At 42.6% G+C, this 22,075-nt stretch overlaps 1 protein-coding gene across 1 annotated transcript in view; it reads left to right on the top strand.

The window, feature by feature from the left end:
• SMG6 (SMG6 nonsense mediated mRNA decay factor) overlaps window positions 1-22,075 on the top strand; it is a 697,848-nt gene that overhangs the window by 158,884 nt on the left and 516,889 nt on the right. The gene's annotated exons all lie outside the window — the stretch shown is intronic.

The raw sequence follows: 22,075 nt of genomic DNA, 5'->3' as shown, positions 1-22,075 counted from the left end.
TGTGATTCTGTTTAACATGAATTCTTACTCGCACAATTATATCTGACTGGCTAGACTCAACCAGGCATGGCAATAACTGTGTTAGAGGCATCATAAGGTGTGGGAAATGTGAACTATTTCCTTTTGAATAAATTGCTTTGTAACTACGAAGGAGGAAAAATATTGTGAGGCAGTGTATTGGTAGTAAAAAAAAGTGAAAATTAGTGATTATTAGACAAAGATTATACATTAGTGAGCTTTGCATATTTAGAGCTTATGGCTTATTTTTCCTCTTTCGTTCAAAGACGGACACATCGCTCCGTAATTCAGAACTAGTGGGTTATATTGCCTCCTCCAGGAGTGGGACTAGGCATAACCAAAAACACCTGCCTATGCCCATGGGCCATCCTCAGATGGTATATAAACCCCCTTTCTGCTCTAGGTAATCAGTTTTATTCTGTCTAGTCAGGAGTAAGGACCTAGGCTCCTGGCAGGGATCTCTGGTCCTTGCAACTTTCTCCTTCCTTAAATCTTTTTTTTTTTTTTTTCTCTCTTGTGAGATCTACAATCAATTGCTGCTCTGGGCGACGGGCTAGATAATCTAGATTCAGTGGTCCCCCAAGCCCCACCAGCGATTGCGTGCACACCGCAGCTACGTGCTAGTTTGGCCGCAACATAGCCTCACGGACAGAGGCTGGCCAGCGTGTTAAATGTCTCGCAGGGTCGTATACGACTGGGCTTGAGTTTGAGTCACAGCAGTCCCTTCGCCGACAGCTCCCCTACTTTGGTGGCGAGGAGTTCTGTCTGGAGTGTTACCTGCACCATGGAAGGGTACGTTTTCTTTGGGATGGACGCGGGTAACCTCCAAGGACAGTCGGACCTGCCTGCAGGTTCCCTCCTCCCATCCTTAAATCCCTCACTGAGCTGGGCTTCTCCCTCCCACTCCCTTTCCCCCCATCTGGACCTGGAGTCTGGTGGGGGTCCCAACGCAGAGAATGCAGTAGAGACCCCTGGGGTCTCCCCTGCTATCCCCACTCTACCAGGGCGGGACACACACTATCCCAGGACCCTTATAGTCTGGAGGGGTCTCAGTGTAGGAGACCCCCCAAGATGCATGTCCTGTTGTTTGCAGTGTGGGTATAGTGCAGGGGGGTCCCAGTACAGGATGCACAGCAGAATCTCCACTAAACGTGTGTTCTACCTTTGCGGGGTACCCTTGCAGAGTATGCAGCGTTGCAGAGGGTGCCGGAAAGATCCTGGCAGCATGCTTCACTGTAGCTGAGGGGGGCCATTTTCCCTTAGACTAGCTGGTCTCTGGTTGGCGGCCATGTTTGTGTAGCGGATGTCACTGGAATGCTGGAGGACACAGGCCTCGTGGAGATCCTGAAGCTCCTCTTCCTCCTCAATTCCTCTTCTTCTTCCACCTTAATTCCTCTTCCTGTACCTGGGACATATGAACAAGGATAGCATCCATGATGATGCTGCGTTTGAATTCTCGGTGATCCTCCAGTCAGTAGAGCGAGTCTTTGGGGGACCCTGTTATCTCTTTCTCTCTCTCTGCTGATGGGTACCCTGAGCCTTGGGGTACTTTAGTGGTGCCAAAAAGATTGTTTTTTGTACTGTAAGTTCTTCCTTTCCTTATGGAGCTTTAGGGTCACATCTCCCCCACTGACCCCCTCATGGAGGTGGCAGGTCCCTGGGAACCCCAGCTTCCCATGGTTGCACTGGCGGCAGTCCTGTAGTACTTATTGTCCTGGGTGGAAGTGGCATGTGGGCAAAGGCCCAGGAGCAAACGTGCCCTGCCTTCCCCTGCTCAGTCTGTTTCATCTGATTCTGAGCCGGATGCTGCCATGGACGCGGCCCGTCCAGGGGGACTTAATATCACACCCCCAGATCCATCTGATAGTGAGGATGATCCCTCCATGGCCACAGCAGCGAATGAAAGCCCTGGTAGACACACTTATCAGTGCAGTAAGTGAGACTTAAAAAATGGAGGATGCAGCTGATGTAGCCACAGACGTGGCTGTGTCGTTTGGTATGCATAAGTCACCTTGCACTCCAAAGGTGTTTCCTTATGTGCCTTACAGGTTTTCTTGAAAGGAATGGGAACAGCCAAAATTACTGTTTTGTGGGCCCCAAACATTTTGCTGTACGTTACCCTTTTGAGGAGTCACTTTTAAAGAAGTGGACTAATCCACCAGTGGTGGACCCTCCTATTTCCAAGTTGATTAAAGCAACTATGATCCCAGTAGAAGAATCCCCTCTTTTAAGGACCCGGGTAACAAAACTGAGGCCATGGCAGCAGCATGTTTACTATGGCTGGTTCGGCATTGCGGCCAGTCTTTGCCTCAGCCCCGGTGTCTCGAACCCTAACTGAATGGGCCAGGCTTTTGCGCCAGATCCTGGGGGTTGAGCAGGTTCCCACTGCTTATGTGTATTTAGTGGACAGGTTGGTCCATGGGCTGCAGTTTATTTGTGATGCACCTTTGGCTACAGCTCCTGTGCTGTCCAAAATCTGTTTCAGTGGTGAGGATTAGGCATGTGCTTTGGGGGCCCTCCTTCTCAGCACATAGAAAATTATTTTGTCCTTCTGAGACGGAGAAAATGGGAAATAGATCTTTCAAATCTTCCGTGGGAGGTTCCAAGCAACCTTGGTCTGGTAGACCCACAGCTAGCTTCTCTGGCCCTGCAGACAAGACCCCTTCAGCATGAACGTTTGCCCTCACCCATTATTGGGGTGGGGGGACAGCTTCACTGATTTCCAGCCCTGTGGACTTATTTTGTGAGCGTCAAGGAGATCTGTAAAATCCTGCAGCTTCAGACGATGTCCGAACTACCTAAGCTTCCCCCTTTTCCTGTCCAGGGAATTGAATTACCTAGGTCTGATTTTAATTCTGATCAGGGTGGTCCTTCCTCTGGATAAATTTAAGGAACCACAGGCTGTAATTCACCAGCTGCTGTCACAGTTCTCTCTCCTGATTTGCATACAGTTTTGAGTCTGGTGGTATCCACCTTCAAGACAGTTCTGTTTGCACAGACGCCATAGGCATCCAAGGGCCTCAGCAAGGCCAGCTTTATCCTCGGCTCAGGCTTCTTCCGCAGTACCTGCAAGGAATCAAGGGCGTGGTTCTTCCAATCATCCTGGTGGCCGTAAACATCCCTTTGGGCTTCCTCTTAGAGAAGACCAGTTGTCCCAATGGCTAATCTACTATCCTGCTTTACAGTCCCTGGTTTTAATGGCTTAGCTTTTGAAAGCCAGGTACTGAGGAATAGAGGTTTGTCTGGATCAGTGATTCCCTACTATGGTGAAGGCGAGGAAGTCCATTTCTAGCAAAATATACCATCGTACGTTGAAAGCGTACATTTCTTGGTGAGAATCGGTTGGCGCTCATCCTTGATCCTTTTTCTGGGGCTCGGATCTTAACGTTTTTTCAACGGGGCGTTTTTTTAGAAGTTGGCCCCGAGTACCATCAAGGGCCCGGTGTTTTCCTTGTAAATCTTCTTTCAGCGACCCCTAGCCATGCATTTTTTAGTTTGTACCTTCATTTAGGGGGTTCGACATGTGGCTCCAGCTGTACGGCCTCTTTTGCCGCCATGGGATTTAAACGTAGTGCTTTCGGTTCTCCAGAAACCTCCATTTGAGAATATTAAGGATATTCCCTTGCCTACATTATCCCAGAAGGTGGCATTCTTTGTGGCTATTACCTCGGCCCACAGGGTATCGAAGTTGACGGCATTATCCTGTCGCAATCCCTATTTAGTGGTCCATAGGGCTAAAGTTGTTCTTCGGACCTGTCCATCATTCCTGCCCAAAGTTGTCTCCGACTTCCATTTGAATGAGGACATTGTAGTGCGTTTCTTGTGTCCAAAGCCGGCTCATTCCAAGGAATTTGCTTTGCATACCTTGGAAGTGGTTTGTGCGATTTGGGTGTATCTGGCAGCTGCTGAGTCCTTTTCAGAGGTCAGACTCAATTTTTGTGGTTACGGACGGACCACGAAAAGGGCTGGCCGCTTTTCGGCTACCATCTCCAGAAGAATCAAACAGACGGTGACTCAGGCCTATTCCTTTTAAAGGTCAGGTTCCACCTTTCCCCTGTTACAGCGCATTCTACTCGGGCGCTAAGTGCTTCTGGGGCCTTCCGTCATCAGGCTTCAATATCACAAGTTTGCAAGGCAGGCAGTTGGTCGTCAGTGCATACCTTCACAAAATTCTATAAGGTAGATACTTTGGCATCTGCGGATGCTTCTTTTGGTCACAAAGTTTTGCAGGCTGCGGTTTAAGAGGAGCTGTTCCCTCTTGAGGGGTGTTTTTTTTCTTTAAACCTTTTTCAGTCTGGGATCCTGTGACCCGGTTAAGGCTCCTGTGTCCTGGTTAAGGGCTCTTTTGTTTAGCCTTGGGTTATTTTCCCCACCCCTCATTTTACTTTTGGCACTGTAGTTAAGATTTATGGAGCGCTGTGTCCGTCTATAAACCAAATAGAAAATGGGATTTTTGTACTTACCGTAAAATCCATTTCTCTGAGTTCGACAGACACAGCATCCACCCCACTATGGAGTTCTGATACTTCTAATACTGCTTGCTACTAAACATTACCTAGAGCAGAGAGGGGGGTTATATACCAGCTGAGGATGGCCCATGGGCGTAGCCAGGTGTTTTTTTATTCTGCCTAATCCTACTCCTGGAGGAGGCAATATAACCCACTAGTTATGATTTATGGAGCGCTGTGTTCGTTTAACACAGAGAAATGCATTTTTTACGGTAAATACAAAAATCCGATTTTTTCCATCATTTTTTTTCACCTTAGTGCATGCTATGTTGCTTCAAGATTTAATAAAGGAACTATAATTTGTCTCTTGGCATAATTTATTTCCCCCTCCAACTAAAAAGCCATAGTTTTTCTCAAATTTGTTGTGAATTGCAGATCAGTTTAGTCTGTCCATAGTTTAGCAATAAAATAACTACGTAAGCTGATAGAAAACTGACTCCATTGCATGCTTGCTGGCTGGAAGTGGAAAATATGAAATTTTTATATACAGTATTTTATTTTTAGTCACAACAGAAAAAAAATCTGTACAAAAACCTAATGTATTCCCTCTAAAGGTTTGTGCGTACTGCTTTTTTCAAGATAAAACTACAATATCTATAAGCCAATTTCTTATTTACTTTGGTTTTCACTTAGTATATCCAGGGGTCTAGGGATTCTTTCAGTTCAGTAAACATTACTTGCGGTGTATTCATTCATAAGATGAACTGTATTTTGGGAAAGCATATTTGCATTTGAGCTCATACCAACCTCATCGTATTTAAGGCTGAACTCTGGGATAAGCAAATATTGTCTGAATACAAGAGGCTTGCGTATTATGTCTTGAATTTTGTAAGTGTTTATTTTTTCTATGTCTGTGCAATAATCTTGAATGAAACTTTGCCTCTGTGCAAGAGCTTACTATATCTAAGACTGATCACTACTGTCCTCTCTGCTTGTGCAGGGTGCCTGGTCTTGTAGCCACCCCTCCTGTAGGTTTCTGCGAGCAGCCTCTTATGGGCGAGCCTGCTGGGTCCCTTACACAGATCTACTCTCTGCACAGATTATGTACAGCACAGTGGTGATATCGCTGTTATGCTTATGGTGGTAATTGGGTTTCATATGCTTTTGGTGCACACAAAATTGATTTTTTTTTTATCTTCATGGACATTGAGAAATATTTTTTTTAAGGCATTATAAACCTTTTCTGCCTGCAACCTTTTGTTATTCACCAGCATGAGATTTGCATTCCTCATGTGGTTTCATGGTGTCATTTATTGCAGAGTCTCTAGAGTGTTGAGTGTGTAGACTAGAGTGTCATCCCATTCCTGTGTCAAAAAATTCTGTTAGAATCCTAAGGCTTGTGGCACGGCACTGCACAGGTAATGCGTGACCTCTGTAGTCCCAACTATCCGCACTTCCTGTAAAGTAAAATTCTTCTGAATGCTGCGACCAGAGGGAGGTGGAGACAAGGGAGTGCTGTGGCTGCACAGAACCTGTAGATGGAGTTCTGTACTCCTCTACTGCTGGGATGGGGAAGGGAGTGGGGGGCAGAGATGAGCCTCTCCGGGGCTACAAGGAATAAGCTTAGGATCTGGCGGAGGAGTTCTGTCCTCCCTGCAGTTGACTGCTGAAACAAGGTAGGGGCAGAGATAAGGGGGTTGCAGCAGATGCATGGGAGGTGCGAGAAGACATGAAATGTCCTGGAGTGCTGGATTTGGCCTGCGGGCCTTGTGTTTTGACTCGCGCTGTAAAGAAACTGCTTCCACAATACCTGGATCTCTTAGTCTAGTGCTGGTGCCGCTGACAGCAGTTAATTGAGCTTACCATGCCCGAAGAGATTTTTGTTTTAATAAAATTAGCGCACGTTTGTGATTCAACACAGGACATTGGTTAGGCATACATGTGACCCAGATAAGAAGTTTCTGGTCTCGCTGGTGAATGTGGATAACAAAATGTAGATTAATGGGTGAAGATCGGGGAATTGATCAGCTATGACACTACAAACTGCAACCACAAAATGTGAGCCCATCATTCCAAGAGAAGGCAAACAAACACAGAAATTATAACCACACTAATACCCAGGTAAAAACAACATTTGAAAGTGTACAATGCCTTTTAAATGAATTTTGTTCCCAGGGTTCAGCTTTAACCATCTCTCCATCCCCTAAAAAAATGTATGCTGCTCTCTGTATGATTTAGTGTAAACACAGTAAAGAGAACAAAAATAACATATAGGGCTCCCTGATATTTATGTGATAACTAGACTTCCGTCATGTCCATTCATTGTAAGATATTCTGTTAGTGTGTTTTACCGTACATCGTTCTATGAAAAAGGGAGTGATGATGGAGGGCTTTAATGACTGAATCAATCCACGGTCTCTGGTACCCTTCTGATTACCAATTTGCTTTTTTTTAGATGAAACCACACAGGTCGACATTTTGTTTTTATTAAAACATGCTATACTTTTGTTGTGGATTATTAAGCACAATGGTATTTGTGTCGTTGAAGCATGTATTGTCACACATTAAAATTTCACCCTGACATTGGATGTTTTTGCCCGCCTCTTAGTTTCCCTTGATTTCATACTCTGGATTTCCCTTGATTTCATACTCTGAATTCCTCACTTTACTCTCCTGTTAGCAGCTCTGAAACGAGACCCCAATGCTGAGAGATTTAAGAGAGCGAGATAATTGGTGTGTAATCCTCCGCGCATGCACAAACACGAGTGTAGATGCTAATGTTACTCTAGCAGCCGTTCCCAGTAGCACTGCCAGCTGCTAAGCATAGCTGGTGTTTACTGTCTGCACTTTTACTGCTAGCTGCCAAAGTAGACCTGTTGAATATTTCTATGTAGCAAACAAGACTCCATATTTTACAGCGTATTGCATTTTTTTCTTTGTGGGCAAATGAGCCAGGGACTATCCATCTGTGAATTCTATGTACTTTGTGAACTGTGCGAGCCACACACACAACCCCTCATCCCTATTACAGGCAGTTCACAGGTAACAAACAAGATAGGTTCAGTAGGTTTGTTCTTAAGTTTAATTTGTATACAAGTTGAAACGGGTACATTTTTTTTTCTTTTGGGTAGCATAGGGAAGGGGTCGTTTGCATTTGCAGGGACTTTAGCACATTCATTCTAGACCCTTTACCGGCGTCTGTCCTATTGATACCATGATGGCCCATTCCAGTGAGTTAGTAAAATAAATGATTACTAGGAAGGTCTGCCTACAGTGATAACATTGGTTCCAGTGTTTAAAAAGTGAAACACTGCATACAGACATAAAATATACACATGATCAGCACCTCTGATATAGAGAAGGATCTTCAGTAGCACTGTACTTTTACACTGGCAATACAGTGCTTTTAACCAGAGAGCGAAAAATTTGGATTTTTTTCTCTACATCGGAGGTGCTGATGTTTTGTCTGTCTTACAGTGCTAGGAATACCTGACATTTTGGCTTAAAGCAGTGATTAACTCCAAAAGCAAACATTTAATTTACTGATAAATGTCCTGAAACTCTGGGCGATCAGGCTTGCCTGGATCACTGGACGAATCGTCTTCAGGGGTTGCCAGTGCAGATTCAGTCAGACAACGCCACTGCAGTGGCTTATGTCAATCACCAGGGTGGAACAAGAGGTGTGTTGGCAGCTCTGGAGGTAGCCGGCATTCTACGATGGGTAGAGCACTTTGTTCCGGCCCTCTCCGCCATACACATTCCAGGAGTGGATAACTGTCAGACGGATTATCTCTGGCAGCAGGTGCTGGACCAAAGGGAGGGGTCCCTTCACTCGGACGTGTTACATCAGAGATATGTGTCTGGTGGGGCACCCCTGAGGTAGATCTGTTGGTTTCCCGGCTCAACAGAAAAAGTTCAGAGGTTTGTGGCATAGTCACGGGGTTCTCTGGCGGGGTTCTCTGGCGGCCCTGTGGGGCCAGTATCGTCTGATCTATGCTTTTCTTGCTCTCAAGCTCTCAAGCTTCTTCCGAGGCTCTTGCGCAGGATTGAAGCAGAAGGGATTCTGGTCAATCTAGTGGCTCTGGACTGGCCTTGCCAGTCTTGTGATGCCAACCTGGTGAGGCTGGTTGCTGACGTCTCTTGGAGACTGCCTCCTAGGGAGGATCTTTTGTCCCAAGGGCCAATCTCTTCCATACTGCTTTACAGTCGCTGGCTTTGACGGCTTGGCTGTTGAAAGCCTGGTGCTGAAGAAGAGGTTTTCCTTTGTCAGGGATTCCGACACCGCTGAAAGCTAGGAAGTCTACCTCTAAGGAGATCTACTATCGTACGTGGAAAGCGTACATTTCGTGGTGTGAGTCAGTTGGGGTTCACCCTCGCTCATTTTTGGTTGCTCGGGTCTTGACCTTCCTTTAACGGGGGGTTGAGCAGAAAATGGCCTTGAATATCATCAAGGGCCAGGTGTCGGCCTTAGTGATCTTCTTTCAATGACCCCTGGCAATGCACTCCCTTGTGTGTACTTTTTTTTATTCAAGGGGTTTGTCGTTTGACTCCACCGGTGTGGTCTCCTCTACTTCCCTGGGATCTGAACTTGGTGCTTTCAGTTCTCCAGAAGCCTCCCTTTGAAAATACTTGGGAGATTCCCCTGCTTAAGCTGTCCCAGAAGGTGGCTTTTTTGGTAACTATCACCTCTGCTCACAGGGTATCGGAGTTGGTGTGATCTTGTTTCTCCCCTTACTTGGTGGTCCACAAAGATAAGGTGATTCTTCGCCCCTGTCCCTCATTCCTTCCTAAAGTAGTCCATGTGAATGAAGACATTGTGTTGCTTTGCCTGTGTCTCAGTCTAAAACATCCTAAGGAAATTGAATTGCATGCCCTGGATGTGATTCGGGTGTACCTGGCAGCTACAGAGTCCTTTCGGAAGTCAGGCTCCTTATTTGTGCTCACGGATGGGCCAAGGAAAGGACTGTCTGCTTCTTCTGCGACCATTTCAAGATGGATCAGACAGACAGTGACTCAGGCCTATTTGATCAAGGGTCAGGTTCCTCCTTTCCCTGTCAAGGCACACTCTACTCAGGTGCTTAGTGCTTCTTGGGCTTTCTGTCATCAGGCAGGAACCTGCCAGGCATTCACTTGGTGGTCGGTGTGCACTTTCACAAAATTCTATAAAGTGGATGTGTTTGCATCTGTGGATGCTTCCTTTGGCCGCAAGGTTTTGAAAGGCTGGTATTTAAAGGGTCTGTTCCATCTTTGGGGGAATATTGTTTAGGTCAGCTCTAGTTGTTTTTGTTGAGCTCCTGTTACCTGGTTGGGTAATGTTTAGTCTTGGGAATTTTTTGCTGTTCCCACGCCTCATGTTTGACACCGCTTTGGGACGTCCCAATTGTCAAGAATCCTAAGGAGCTGTGTCCCTTAATGAACAAAAGAGAAAATTATATTTTTGACTTGCCGTAAAATCCATTTCACTGCGTTCATTGACGGACACAGCACCTACCCCTCTAAGGAGTTGTAATACTTCTGACATGGCTTGTAACAGAGGAAATGCATTAAGGTAAAAAAACCTTCTGCCATTACAACCATTTTAAATGACTGATATGAATGGGGATCCCGGTTATGTTCTGAGTGATGAGATTGGCTCTATAGATGTACTAGAAATAAAAAAATAAAAAAAATAGAAACCCATTGGATTTTACCCAGACTTTGTTTAATTCAAATTTCACTCTGGAAAGGGATTCCTGTGTGTGTAGATACTAAGCTGATTTACTAAATGATTTGAGAATGTTCACACAATAAATTGTATGAATATTTACTTCAGTTATCCAGTTGTGCAGATGAAATTTGTAAAGAGAAATTTCTTGTTATGATCGACGAAAAGAAGTGAAAATGCACACAATTTATTGTGTGAACTCTCTTAAATACTTTAAATAAGCCCTTTATTCCTTGACTTGGACTGAACTACAGCTACTATGAATGAAACGGGATCTATGGATGGGAGGATAGGTGGCTGATTTGAAAGGTCGGCCCCCTCCATTCATAGATAATGCTTCATTCAACCTGTTATGTGGCTTCTTAAAATGGAGCAGCTGGGTGGAAAAGGGAAGCCAAAGTCCTGCTCTCTTGAGGAGGCCTGTGACAACCCCTTAGTTCTGTTAAAGCTGTAGTAAAGTTTGTAAAAAAGTAAAGTATTGCATTCTAGCACATTAAGAGACCTTCCTCGCCACTGACCGGGCTTCCATCTTCACCCGGTCTTCTTTCGGGGCTTGCAGTCTGTGGCCATCTGACTGGTGAGGCCACAATGGCGTCACTTCAGCGCATGCGCATGGGAGTCACGTTTTGTGGCACAGACTTCTTAAGGAACGGCACGGTATTCTGTTTCTTCAGAACACATGTGCCGGTAACGTCCCTGGCTATTGCTCCATAGAATATCTCCTAAATGGTGCACATTTAGGAGATCTTCATTTTACCTACAGGTAAGCTTTATTATAAGCTTACCTGTAGGTAAAAATGCTGGATACAACATTCATCCACGCAATCTCACAATCTTCCGATGTGGCTAGAGTTAAATTGGTAGGAAAGAGTCATTAGCACAATGGACATATCCTACATACTGTAAATTATGCTGATTTTCTTTTTTTTTTTAGTTGCACTTAGGCATTTGGAGTTTTGTGCCTGTCAGAATTTTAATAGTGTTCCTACTCTAAACCCAGGTTTACCACTCACTGGTTATAAGTATTTAGAATCCAAGCCTAGATATGTAGTAGCGCTACTGACTTTTTTTTTTTTTTTTCTGCCCAATGCCTCCTATACATTCTGGGTACTAGACCCACAGTAGGATTTATTCCTGGATCTGTGTTCTTTATTTTGCTGGTTTGTGCATGCAGGTTAGTCATGGTAATTAAATTTTCTTTATTGTAGCTCTAAACTCCCCAATTTCAGTCAAGGATTAATGACTGTGAACTTTTTCCTCTGGTGCATCTAGGGGATGAGGAAAACAAGGGAAGCAGGTTTGTCATTTTCCTGTCATGATTAGGCAGACATGAGCACAGCTTGAGTGGGCAACTCCTCTCTGGTTCTTATTTTTCCAAGTTTTAATCCTCAGACTGTCATGTGCGGAGGGTCTGTTTTACCTCTTTGTTAGCGCTGAGCACTGTGTGTCATTACGGCTGCCTTGATTTGAAGCATGATATGGAGCTGCTCTCGGTCACATGAATACCAGTGCTGGCATTTGGCTTCCTCTGCACAGGGAGAGAATGCAGCTGCTTGGAGTGATCTTCAGAGCTGTCTTGTGATAGAATTCTTCCAGCACTGCAAAATCACTCCATAGTGGCCCCAGTCATAAAGATACATTTTTGTCTCTGTGCCATTGTCATGGTTTTTTTTTTTTTTAAAAGAGAAAATATTTATAAAGCCGTTTGTTGGATTTTGTGAAAAAGCACAATTAATAATTAAACAAAAAAAAAAAAAAAAATGAGAGATCGGAGGCTTCAAAGAAATGACACGGGGCACAATGTGGGTCAGATAAAATTGATGGTTAGCCAGAGCTGGACAAATGTCCCAGGTATTCAGAATCCATATAATCAGTTTATCAGCCACAATTTAAAGGGATAGTTTACTGGTTTTGTGCTTACCGTAGTTCTTCCTATTTATTATGTTAATAAAATACTGCATATAAATGTTTTGTACCCTATTTACTGAGCTCAATTGCTATGTACGAAAGTATGGTCAAATAGCTTTTTTCAAAAAGACATAAATGTAGCACTAGGGTCATCGGTTCAAATCCCTACCATGACACCATTTTCCAGGAATTTGCATGTTCTCCCTGTGCCTGCGTGGGTTTGCTCCAGGTACTCCAAAGACATGCTGGAAGGTTAATTGGCTCTCGTCTAAGTTGGCCCTAGTATGAGGATGTATGGATGTGATTTAGGAATCTTAGATTGTAAGCTCTGATAAGGGAAAGGGTAAGGGACTGATGTTAATGTACAATAAACAGTATATGAGTAAAGAGTGTATATTGACGGCGCTATATAAATGTGTATGAATGTAATAAAATAAATACAAAATGTATTTCTACAAAGAGTGAAGGATTGAGGAACACTTGGAAAATAGAAATATTTGTGAGTGATAAGTATTTGACCGTGTGAAGTACTCGCTCTCATCAATTAGGACTCTTGCACACTGTTGCCTGAAAGCGTTCGGTTTTCAGGCATACAGCACTTTTCTTTTTTCTAATCTAAAATGCAGCCCATTGTTTTCATTTTGCCTCTACGCACAGGCCCAAAAATATCCTCTGTTTATTAATCAGTAAAAAAAAAAAGAAGAAATCTCAGTTGCCAGTCAATATGTTTGCAGTTTTACTTGGTAATGTGCTCCTAACGACAACTTATGTGTATAAAAGACACCTGTCCACTGAATCTTTCTTCCATTCAAACCTCACCATCGTGGGCAAGACCTAAGAGCTGTCAAAGGACATCAGGGAGAAGATTGGAAATCTTGAACAAGGCTGGAATGGGCTACAAGACCATCAGCAAGACGCAATCGGCCTATTTAAACCTTAAAGATTTATAAAAGATCTGTAAAGAAGAGTGGAGCAAAATCGCTTTTGAGATGTGTGTGTAAACCTGGTAACCAACTACAAGAACGAAAAGTTACCTTTGTTTTCGCCAACAAGGGTTTCTCCAAGTACAAAGTAATGTTATGTTTGGAGATCAAATATTTTACTCAATTTAACCGCAACTTAATTTATAACATTTGTATCATGTGTTTTTTCTAGATTTCTGGTTGATATCCAGTTTATCATTTAAAATGCACCAATGATCGAAATTACAGACCCTTCATTTCTTTGTAAGTGGGGAAAAATAATGAATCTGCGGGGATCAAATTAATTTTCCCACTTTATATTATGTCTACTTGTTTTGAACTTTTTTTTTTTTTTTACATTTCTTCACTTACTTTCTGCTTTATTGCCTAGGCAAATGATGGCCTACATCCCAGTAGTCTTCAGGATGGGAGAATATTTTTTTCAGCTAAGCACTCCTCCTCCTGCCTGCTTGCCTGAGCGAAATGCAAATGGATTCCATAAAGTAACTGCTTCATGAATCATCTAGCATTTCTGGATGTGGCCATCTTGAGTAAAGGCAGGGGGTGTTTTTATTAAAGAGATTTCTCAGCAAAATAAAGCATGGAGACATAGATGGATTGAGGAGTTTGCTTTGTATTTTGTGGTTTGTGGCGCTCAGATGCAGTGTTCCGCTTTAATACACCTTACATGTATGTTTACGGTTTTACCTGCCCAAAGAGGTGTAATTCTATAGAAAAAATTAAATGTATTTGCTGATCAAGCAAACAATCTTCCTGGTTCAACAATTCAACTTCCTAGGTCACCTTTTTGCCTCCTTTTTGGACAGCAGATTAGAATTATTACCTCTGTCCAGTGAGTGGTGCACTAATCCATAAAGCCTTAATGTTAAAGCAGAAAGCAGTGCGAGCTCTTGACTAGCGGAGGTTTGTGTATATCGCAAACATGGCTGAATACAAATCCGTTAGCAGGTAAATCCTCAAAACATGCCTATACTTCAACAATGTACAGCATCTTAAAACAGTATGTAAAAATCCTGACTTGTCAGAAGTAGTGATTTCAAGGAATGTTAGCTGGATGAGTTTGTGTTGGTATTTTATTTAATAATTAGCATTAAGCTTATGTTCTGCTGGCGGCAACCTATGTTGGCAGGAGCACATGGATGGCTTCGCTGCCAGATTACAGGTACTTGGCTGTTTGACATAATGCAAGAGCATTCCAGGAAATGTATTTAGGGTAGATTTAAAGTAGCTTGTTGCATAAGACCAGTGAGTATATGGAATGATTACTGGTAAATTGGGAAATCCCAATTTGTGGGAGTGGGAAGCTGTAATTTTACTCAATTTTCTTTAAACATTTTCTGTTAAAAGACATCCATTTATATACTTCTAAAACTATCGAATACCGATTTGTATTCATTTTGTATTTTTTTTTTTTTTTGTAGTCTATTTTATTGGTTTTCGGATGTGGAAAAACAATATAAAGATCATAAGAAAGGGGAGAGGTACAAATATCACATTGTAAAGGCATAATACAACAGTGATATACAACAGTGATCGCAACAAAAGCAGTGTTGATAGATATATAGTAAAAGATAGTGGTAACCGTTTCCTAAAAAGTAAGGGAAAGTGAGGGCCTTAGGTTGAGGTCAACGAATTTAATGAAAGGTAGTCAGATATCTTGAGAGTCTTGGAAAATAGTCCTGCCAGCCCAAATCTGGGTATACAGTGCCTTGAAAAAGTGTTCATACCCCTGAAATTTTCCACATTTGTGTTCAGCCCCCTTTAGTCTGATACCCTTAACTAAAATCTAGTGGAACCAATTGCCTTCAGGAGTCACCCAATTCATAAATGGAGTCCATCTGTATGTAATTTAATTTCAATATAAATACAGCTGTTCTGTGAAGCCCTCAGAGGTTTGTTAGAGAACCTTAGTGAATAAACAGCACCATGAGGGCCAAGAAACACACCAGACATGTCAGGGATAAAATTGTTCAGAAGTTTAAAGTGGGATTAGGTTATAAAAAAAAAAATTATCCTAAGCTTTGAACATATCACGGAGCACTTTTCAAATAATCACCTGAAAATGGAAACAGTATGGCACAACTGCAAACCTACCAAGACATGGTCATCCACCTAAACTGACAGGCAGGGCAAGGAGAGCATTAATCGGAGAAGCAGCCAAGAGGCCCATGGTAACTCTGGAGGAGCTGCAGAGATCCACAGCCCAGGTGGGAGAATCTGTCCACAGGACAACTATTAGTCGTGCACTCCACAAATTTGGCCTTTATGGAAGAGTGGCAATAAAGCCATAAGTCGCATTTTCAGGTGATGGCAGCATCATTTTCTGGGGGTTCTTTCCTTCAGCAGAGACAGGGATGCTTGTTAGAGTTGATGGGATGATTGATAGAGTCAAATACAGGGCAATCTTGGAAGAAAACCATTTAGTCTGCAAAAGACTTGAAAACTGGGGCAGAGGGTCACCTTCCAGTAAGACAACAAAACTATACAGCCAGAGCTGCAATGAAATGTAAAGATCTAAGCATATTCATGTGTTAGAATGGCCCAGTCAGACCTAAATCCAATTGAGAATCTGTGGCAAGACTTGGAAATTGCTGTTTACAGATGCTCTCCATCCAATCTGATAGAGCTTGAGCTATTTTATAAGGAAGAATGGGCAAAAATTGCATTCTGGATGTGCAAATCTGGTAGAGACATACCTAAAACTAAAAAGACTTGCATCTGTAATTGTAGCGAATTCCGTTCTACAAAATATCGACTCAGGGGGGCTGAATACAAATCCACACCACTTTTCAGATATTTATTTGTAAAAAATATTAAAAAACCATTTAGTTTTCCTTCTACTTCACAATTATGTGTCACTTTGTGTTGGTCTATCACACAAAATCCCAATAAAACACATTTACATTTTTGATTGTAACATAAATAAATGTGAAAAGTTTCAAGGGAAATGAATACTTTTTCAAGGCACTGTAAAAATCCTGTTCATCTTTTTCTTGGGCTAAGCAAAGTTCCATTGTAGAAATGAAATCTTAATGCAGAGACCCATTCTAGCTTAGGAGCCTGGGATAAGAGCCAGTTTTGTGGGATCACATTGCGGGCTGTGGTGAGGAAATGTTGGAAGAATGTGGTTTAGCATGGAAGGCAGTGCAAATTTGGGAGCTATTGGTGGCAGTGGATCATGTAATCCTGGTATAATTTATAAGGCTTTTGTCCCAAAATGGAGACTTGGTAGGGGTACAGGACCACTAAATATGTAACATCTTGCCTAAAAGTGTTTGACATCTCCAGCACACGCCTGACATGAACTTTACTAAGGAATATGTACCAATGGGCAAGGATCTTAAAGAGGTTGTAAACTGAGAAAAACATTTTTTTGTTTTTCTTTACGTCCTGAAAGAGAAAGACATAATGAGCTAGTATGCATCGCATACTAGCTCATTATGAAATACTTACCTTAGAACGAGCTCCCGCCGCGCCGCTCGCTTACCTCTATGATGGGCGACATGTCCAGTCGCCCGTCTTCCGGGCAATCAGATGGCCGGATGCCGCGGTGACGTCACGTACGCGCGCGGGAACCGATGGTCACGGGAAGGGGGCTCTGAAGGAACGGCACGATCGGCCGTTCCTTCAGAGCGCATGCGCCAGTGACGTCACTGGCTTCATGAAAGGTAAATATCTCCTAAACGGTACATGTTTAGGAGATATTTACATTACCTATAGGTAAGCCTTATCATAGGCTTACCTATAGGTGGAAGTGTCAGAGGAGGGTTTACTTCCTCTTTAAAGATTATTTTTGGGCTTTACTCACTAGAGACAGTTGATAAATTAAAAATAAAGCTTTGTCACACTCTTCAGATGAGCGAGGGATGTCGAGGATGCTGGTATAGGGATCCCCATATAAATTTTGTGGATGGTTTTTGTAAGACTAGGTAAAATGGCTCAGAGGCAGAGATCGGGTCAGTGGACAATATGCCACACTGCTTGTAAACCTTTGAAATATTGATTCTGCCAAACCGTGAATAGTCTACAGTCCTAAACTTTTAGAACTGAATGAGCGTTTTGAAGAAGGGGTGTGTAGTTGAGTTCATAGAGTTGGGAAAAATTCACAGGAATATGAACGCCTAATTACTTCAAAGGATGAGAGCATTCTGTTTTTGTTGAAAAAGAGTGTTTTGTTAAGGGTGATAACATGCACATTGCAAAGATTTTAACAACCTTTATTGCAGTTTCCTATCTGTTTCTGCTCTGAAAAAAATCTGTTCCACTTTGTGTCCTTGGATACAAATTCTGAATAGGAGTGACATTTTTTGAAAATTAATCAGCACTTTACCTCTTCTAATGAGGAAAGTTGCTGTGTCAGCATCCCTTTAGAAGTGATTAAACCTTTCGGAGCATCTCACAAAAAATTAAAATTTTGTTAGAGGATGCCTAAAATCTGACTTGTCTTAGTACAGACTTATTGGAAAACCGGTGAATCAATCACACAAGCAGGAAATTACATTTCTGGGACTTCCCGAACACTAACAGTGTACAGAACGCCTTCAGGTTGCCATATTGCATTGAATCTTTTTAAAAATGACAGTGTAGCATATTGAAAAGGAAGGGTCCTATGTGATAACATTCAACTACCTACTAATCTTCTTCATGGCTCACCACTCTTAAATTATGTCAAGATCCTGATTCTTTGTGCCTTGGGCACATTTCAGACTTTAGATACAATTTTCTCGCGTCCTTCATTCTTTACCTTATGCAGCTCTATTTACAAACTTGTTAATACCATTTAAGAAAGTATGCATTCTACCTGTTCCAAAACAACAAAACACTCTCCTGGTCCTATAAAATACGGTTCCAGGAAACTTCTACATCGCCTCTGCCCTTTCTTGCATAATGGTAAAGATCTCAACCTAGTTTTTTCCCTGGACTAACAATCTAAGTTGTTTTCCAGGTTTTCTAAAACTTCAATCAGTAATTATTACATGAAGTTGGGTTACAAAATTTCCTCCTGCAGGAATTGCTCCCTGGCCAGGCTCCATACAATGTACCCTAACTTACTGGCAATGCACATAGTTCTGAGGAAATGCTACAGATCGTCTGGTCATGTTCTGTACTGGACTCTTTTAGGTCCAAAGTACATTAAATAGCTCGTTTATGGAAATGCACGTTCCAAAGTTGCTGGGGTTTTACCGATTTTATCATAACTCCATACCCACAAAGGCATACCAAAACTCTCTATGTTTAGATATCTCATTAACGCGGCATGCTCTTGTATTCCGACGGGGTGGAAGTCCATCTGGTCCCCTACAATCTCCCAGTTGATAAAACGGGCAGAGAATATCAGGGAGATGGAGAGTCTCACAAGCTTTCTTAAAGACACACATGCTAAATACACTGCATCAAATTCACCTATACAGATGTTTTCAGGCAGTTGCTGTGTATTTGCATAGTTTCCCTCTTTTGATAAAATTTTATCTTGAATTTTGTTCTTTTGGTGACAATTATAATCCATATCACAGTATGTAGGGCTGCTGAACCTCATACAGTTTCCACCGATTCGTAACTTTATTTTGACCCTTTTTACCATTTGCCAACTGCACGCGGCAGTTTTACTGCAGCAGGCTGTCTTAACGACATGAAATAAGGTGGTATTACATCAGGCGCGAGCGTGGCGGTGGGGGGTGGGCTGGGGGGTGCACACTGCCGGCGGCACGCTCCTGCCCCCACTAGGCAGGGGGGGGATGCCGATGCACAGGACTGGCGGCCGCGATTGCTTCCGGGCACCCGTGATCGCTCCCCGCTGAGAGGATGGTCAGCTGTTGTAAACCCAGCCGACCGTTCTTCTCTCTGAAATGAGGGGGGTCCGATCTTGCCGCTGCAATATCGCAGTCCTGCTAAAAATCGCAGATCGCCGCTATTACTAGTAAAAAAATAAATAAAAATTACCTAAACCTTTCCCCTAGTTTGTAGACGTGATAACCTTTGCGCAAACCAATCAAAATACATTTAGTGTGTTTTAGAATACAAATTGGCCTAAAAGGATGAAAACATTTGATTTTTTTGGGGGGAATTTTATATGGCAGAATGTGAAAAGTATATATTTTTTTACAGAATTGTCGCTCTTTTTTATAGCGCAAAAAATAAAAATTGCAGAGGCGATCAAATACCACCAAAAGAAAGCGGTTTGTGGGGAAAAAAGGACATCAATTTTATTCCGGTACAGTGTGGCACGAATGTGCAATTTTCAATTAAAGTAACCCAGTGTCGAATCGCAAAAAATGGTCTGGTCATTAACCACTTAACGCAAACTGACATAGGTCTACGTCGGCCTCCTTTTAAGTGGTTGTACCCGGGTGATGCCTCTAGCTAGAGCCATCATCCCGGTACCCTTTTTTAGAGTTGGCGGTAACGACCGATACGGCTCGGGATCTTCCACTGCTCCGCCGGCTGGATGGAGTCCCGATCAAAGCTGAATGCGGCTTCGATCAGGTCTCCGATGACGTAACCCGGAAGTGGCATCCATGACGTCACGTCCGGGTTACTCGGCTGCTAAAGGCGCCAAATTTCAAAAATACAGTTTTCAGCGTTTTGAATACATGGAAGTGTAGTGGAGGGATCGAGGGTCTTTTAGACCCTCGATCCCTCCATAAAGAGTACCTGTGAGGCCCCGTTCACATAGGGGCGACGCTACTTTGCACAGCAACCTCCGAGGTCGCTGTGCGAGCAGCGCGCCGCGACCTCGGAGCGGCCGCCACGGACTTCATAACATTGAAGTCTATGGCGGTCGCCTCCTGGTCGCCCCAAACAAGCTCCGGACCCTTTTTCTAAGTCGGAGCGACTTGTGTCGCTCCTATTAGAACGGGTCCGCAGCTTCCCTATGGGAGACGACCTACGGCGACCTGTGAGGCGACCAGGTCGCCTCACAGGTCGCCTTAGTGTGAGCCGGGACTCACTGCCTATTACTGTCACAAGGGATGTTTACATTGCTTGTGACAACAATAAAAGTGATCAGATTTTTTATTTTTTTATTTTTTAAAACCTGTGGTAAAATTAAAATAAATAGAAAAAAAAAAATAATAAATTTTTAGCCGCCTCCGTTGCCGTGGGCTCATGCACAAAAAAATTGTATACGGAAGTTGCGCCCGCAAATGAAGTCACTGTTCAAACCACACATGTGAGGTATCGCCGCGATCACCAAAGCGTGAGCAATAATTTAAAAAAAAAAAGCTACTCTCTAACTCTAAACTGGTAACTGTTAAAAAATTTTAAAGCGTCACCTTTGGAGATTTTTATTGAACGTAGTTTGTCGCCATTCAGAGGGTGTGCCCAATTTTAAACCGTAACATGTTGGGTATCTATTTACTCGACGTGACATCTTTTGCAATATACAAAAAAATGGACTAACTTTACTGTTTAGGTTTTTTTAAATGCAGTGAAAAATAATTTGTCGTAATTTTTCTAAAAAAATGGCGTTTGAAAGACCGCTGCGCAAATACCATTTAACAAAAAATATTGCAATGACCGCCATTTTATACTCCAGAGTCTTTGCTAAAAAAAATATATATATAATGTTTGGGGGTTCTAAGTAGTTTTCTAGCAAAAAATACTGATTTTAACTTGTGAACAAAATGTTTTCAAAATAGTATCGGTCCTTAAGTGGTTAGGGGGCAAATCCTTCCGGTCCAGAACTGGTTAAGTGGTAATGTAACACAAGTCCTATATGTGCAAGTTTGATTGACATTTATAATGCTGCTTTTTTTTTTTTTCATGTGGTTTTCTACTCTCCTTGGAACCATTAAGAAAAAAATCTAACTAGAAGTGTAATGTAACATGTTTTATACCTTATAAATAAATAATGCATAGCATTCATTTAGTTTTGGCTTGTGTAGCAACTCAAAATGCAATATTTTTATTTTTTTTTCTACAAAACTGGAGTTGCGCTCTAACTTTGCTAAGCTTTCAAACTCATGGGTGATAGAAGGCAATATTTATACTTATTAATAATCATTTATTACAGGTTGTTTCCATCACACTTTCTGCAAAGGGTATTAGACTTTCTAAAAAAAGCCAGCACATTATGTATGCTTTGTTGGTAATGTTAAATTACTAGTAAAATGTTCTCTATAGAATATAATTTGCCATGGTCACCTTTTGCTGAATGTAACATTTAAAATCAAATAATCAAACCCTGTCCAGGCTGCTAGAACCTGATTATGGCCAGATATCCTTCAGAGCCCCTATTGAGCTGACAAATTGTAAAGTAGACTGCTTACTTTGGTATCAACCTTAAAAATAAGTGGGATGCTAGTCAACACATATTGGGCTCAAAGGTACATATCCCTGGCTACATTTGTACAATGTTAGCCACTTTTGCTACACCTACAAACAGCCAACTTATATGTACCAGACTAACCAGAAAAGCCTCAAAACTTTTGGAACAAAATAATTTAGAACGTTGAGTTATAGTCCTGAAACATAAATGCCATATTTTTGAGAGGAGTTAACAAGGCACGCCATGCTTCTCTAAAATGGGGTCTTTGCTGTTCTCGGGTGTGAGAGTTACAGGAGCACAGGTAATTTAGCCAAAATTGATGGCAAGATGAATATGGCACATTATCCGAAAATGTTAGAGGAAAAATTTGCATGAAAGCTACACGTTGGTTGCACTTGGGACTTTCTAATATGGCAAAGATCCAAAACCTAAAAGCATGTCAGCCCTTCAGAGGTTACAGCAAAAATAGAGACCGCTCTGGAGTGGCCATCAGTCTCCTGACCACAACATCATTGAGCCACTTTGGGGAGGTCTCAGACATCAAGTTTAATGTAGACAACCATGAGTTTGCAGGACCTTGGGGCCTTTTTGCCAAGAACAATGTGAGAATGGTCTTGTGAGAGACCCAACCAGAACAGGGGCTTTGGGAGGGGACTGCAGGGTAGCATCTTGCCTATTGATTTTTTAGGCCCTGGCTTTTGAGTGGGTTCTATTCTTTGAGAGGTTTGTGCCTGGGGGACCCTCTGCG

The sequence above is a fragment of the Pelophylax lessonae genome (genome assembly GCF_965119305.1).
Source record: "Pelophylax lessonae genome assembly, chromosome: 2".
Classification (NCBI taxonomy): domain Eukaryota; kingdom Metazoa; phylum Chordata; class Amphibia; order Anura; family Ranidae; genus Pelophylax; species Pelophylax lessonae.
This window is presented reverse-complemented; position numbering and strand designations above follow the sequence as displayed.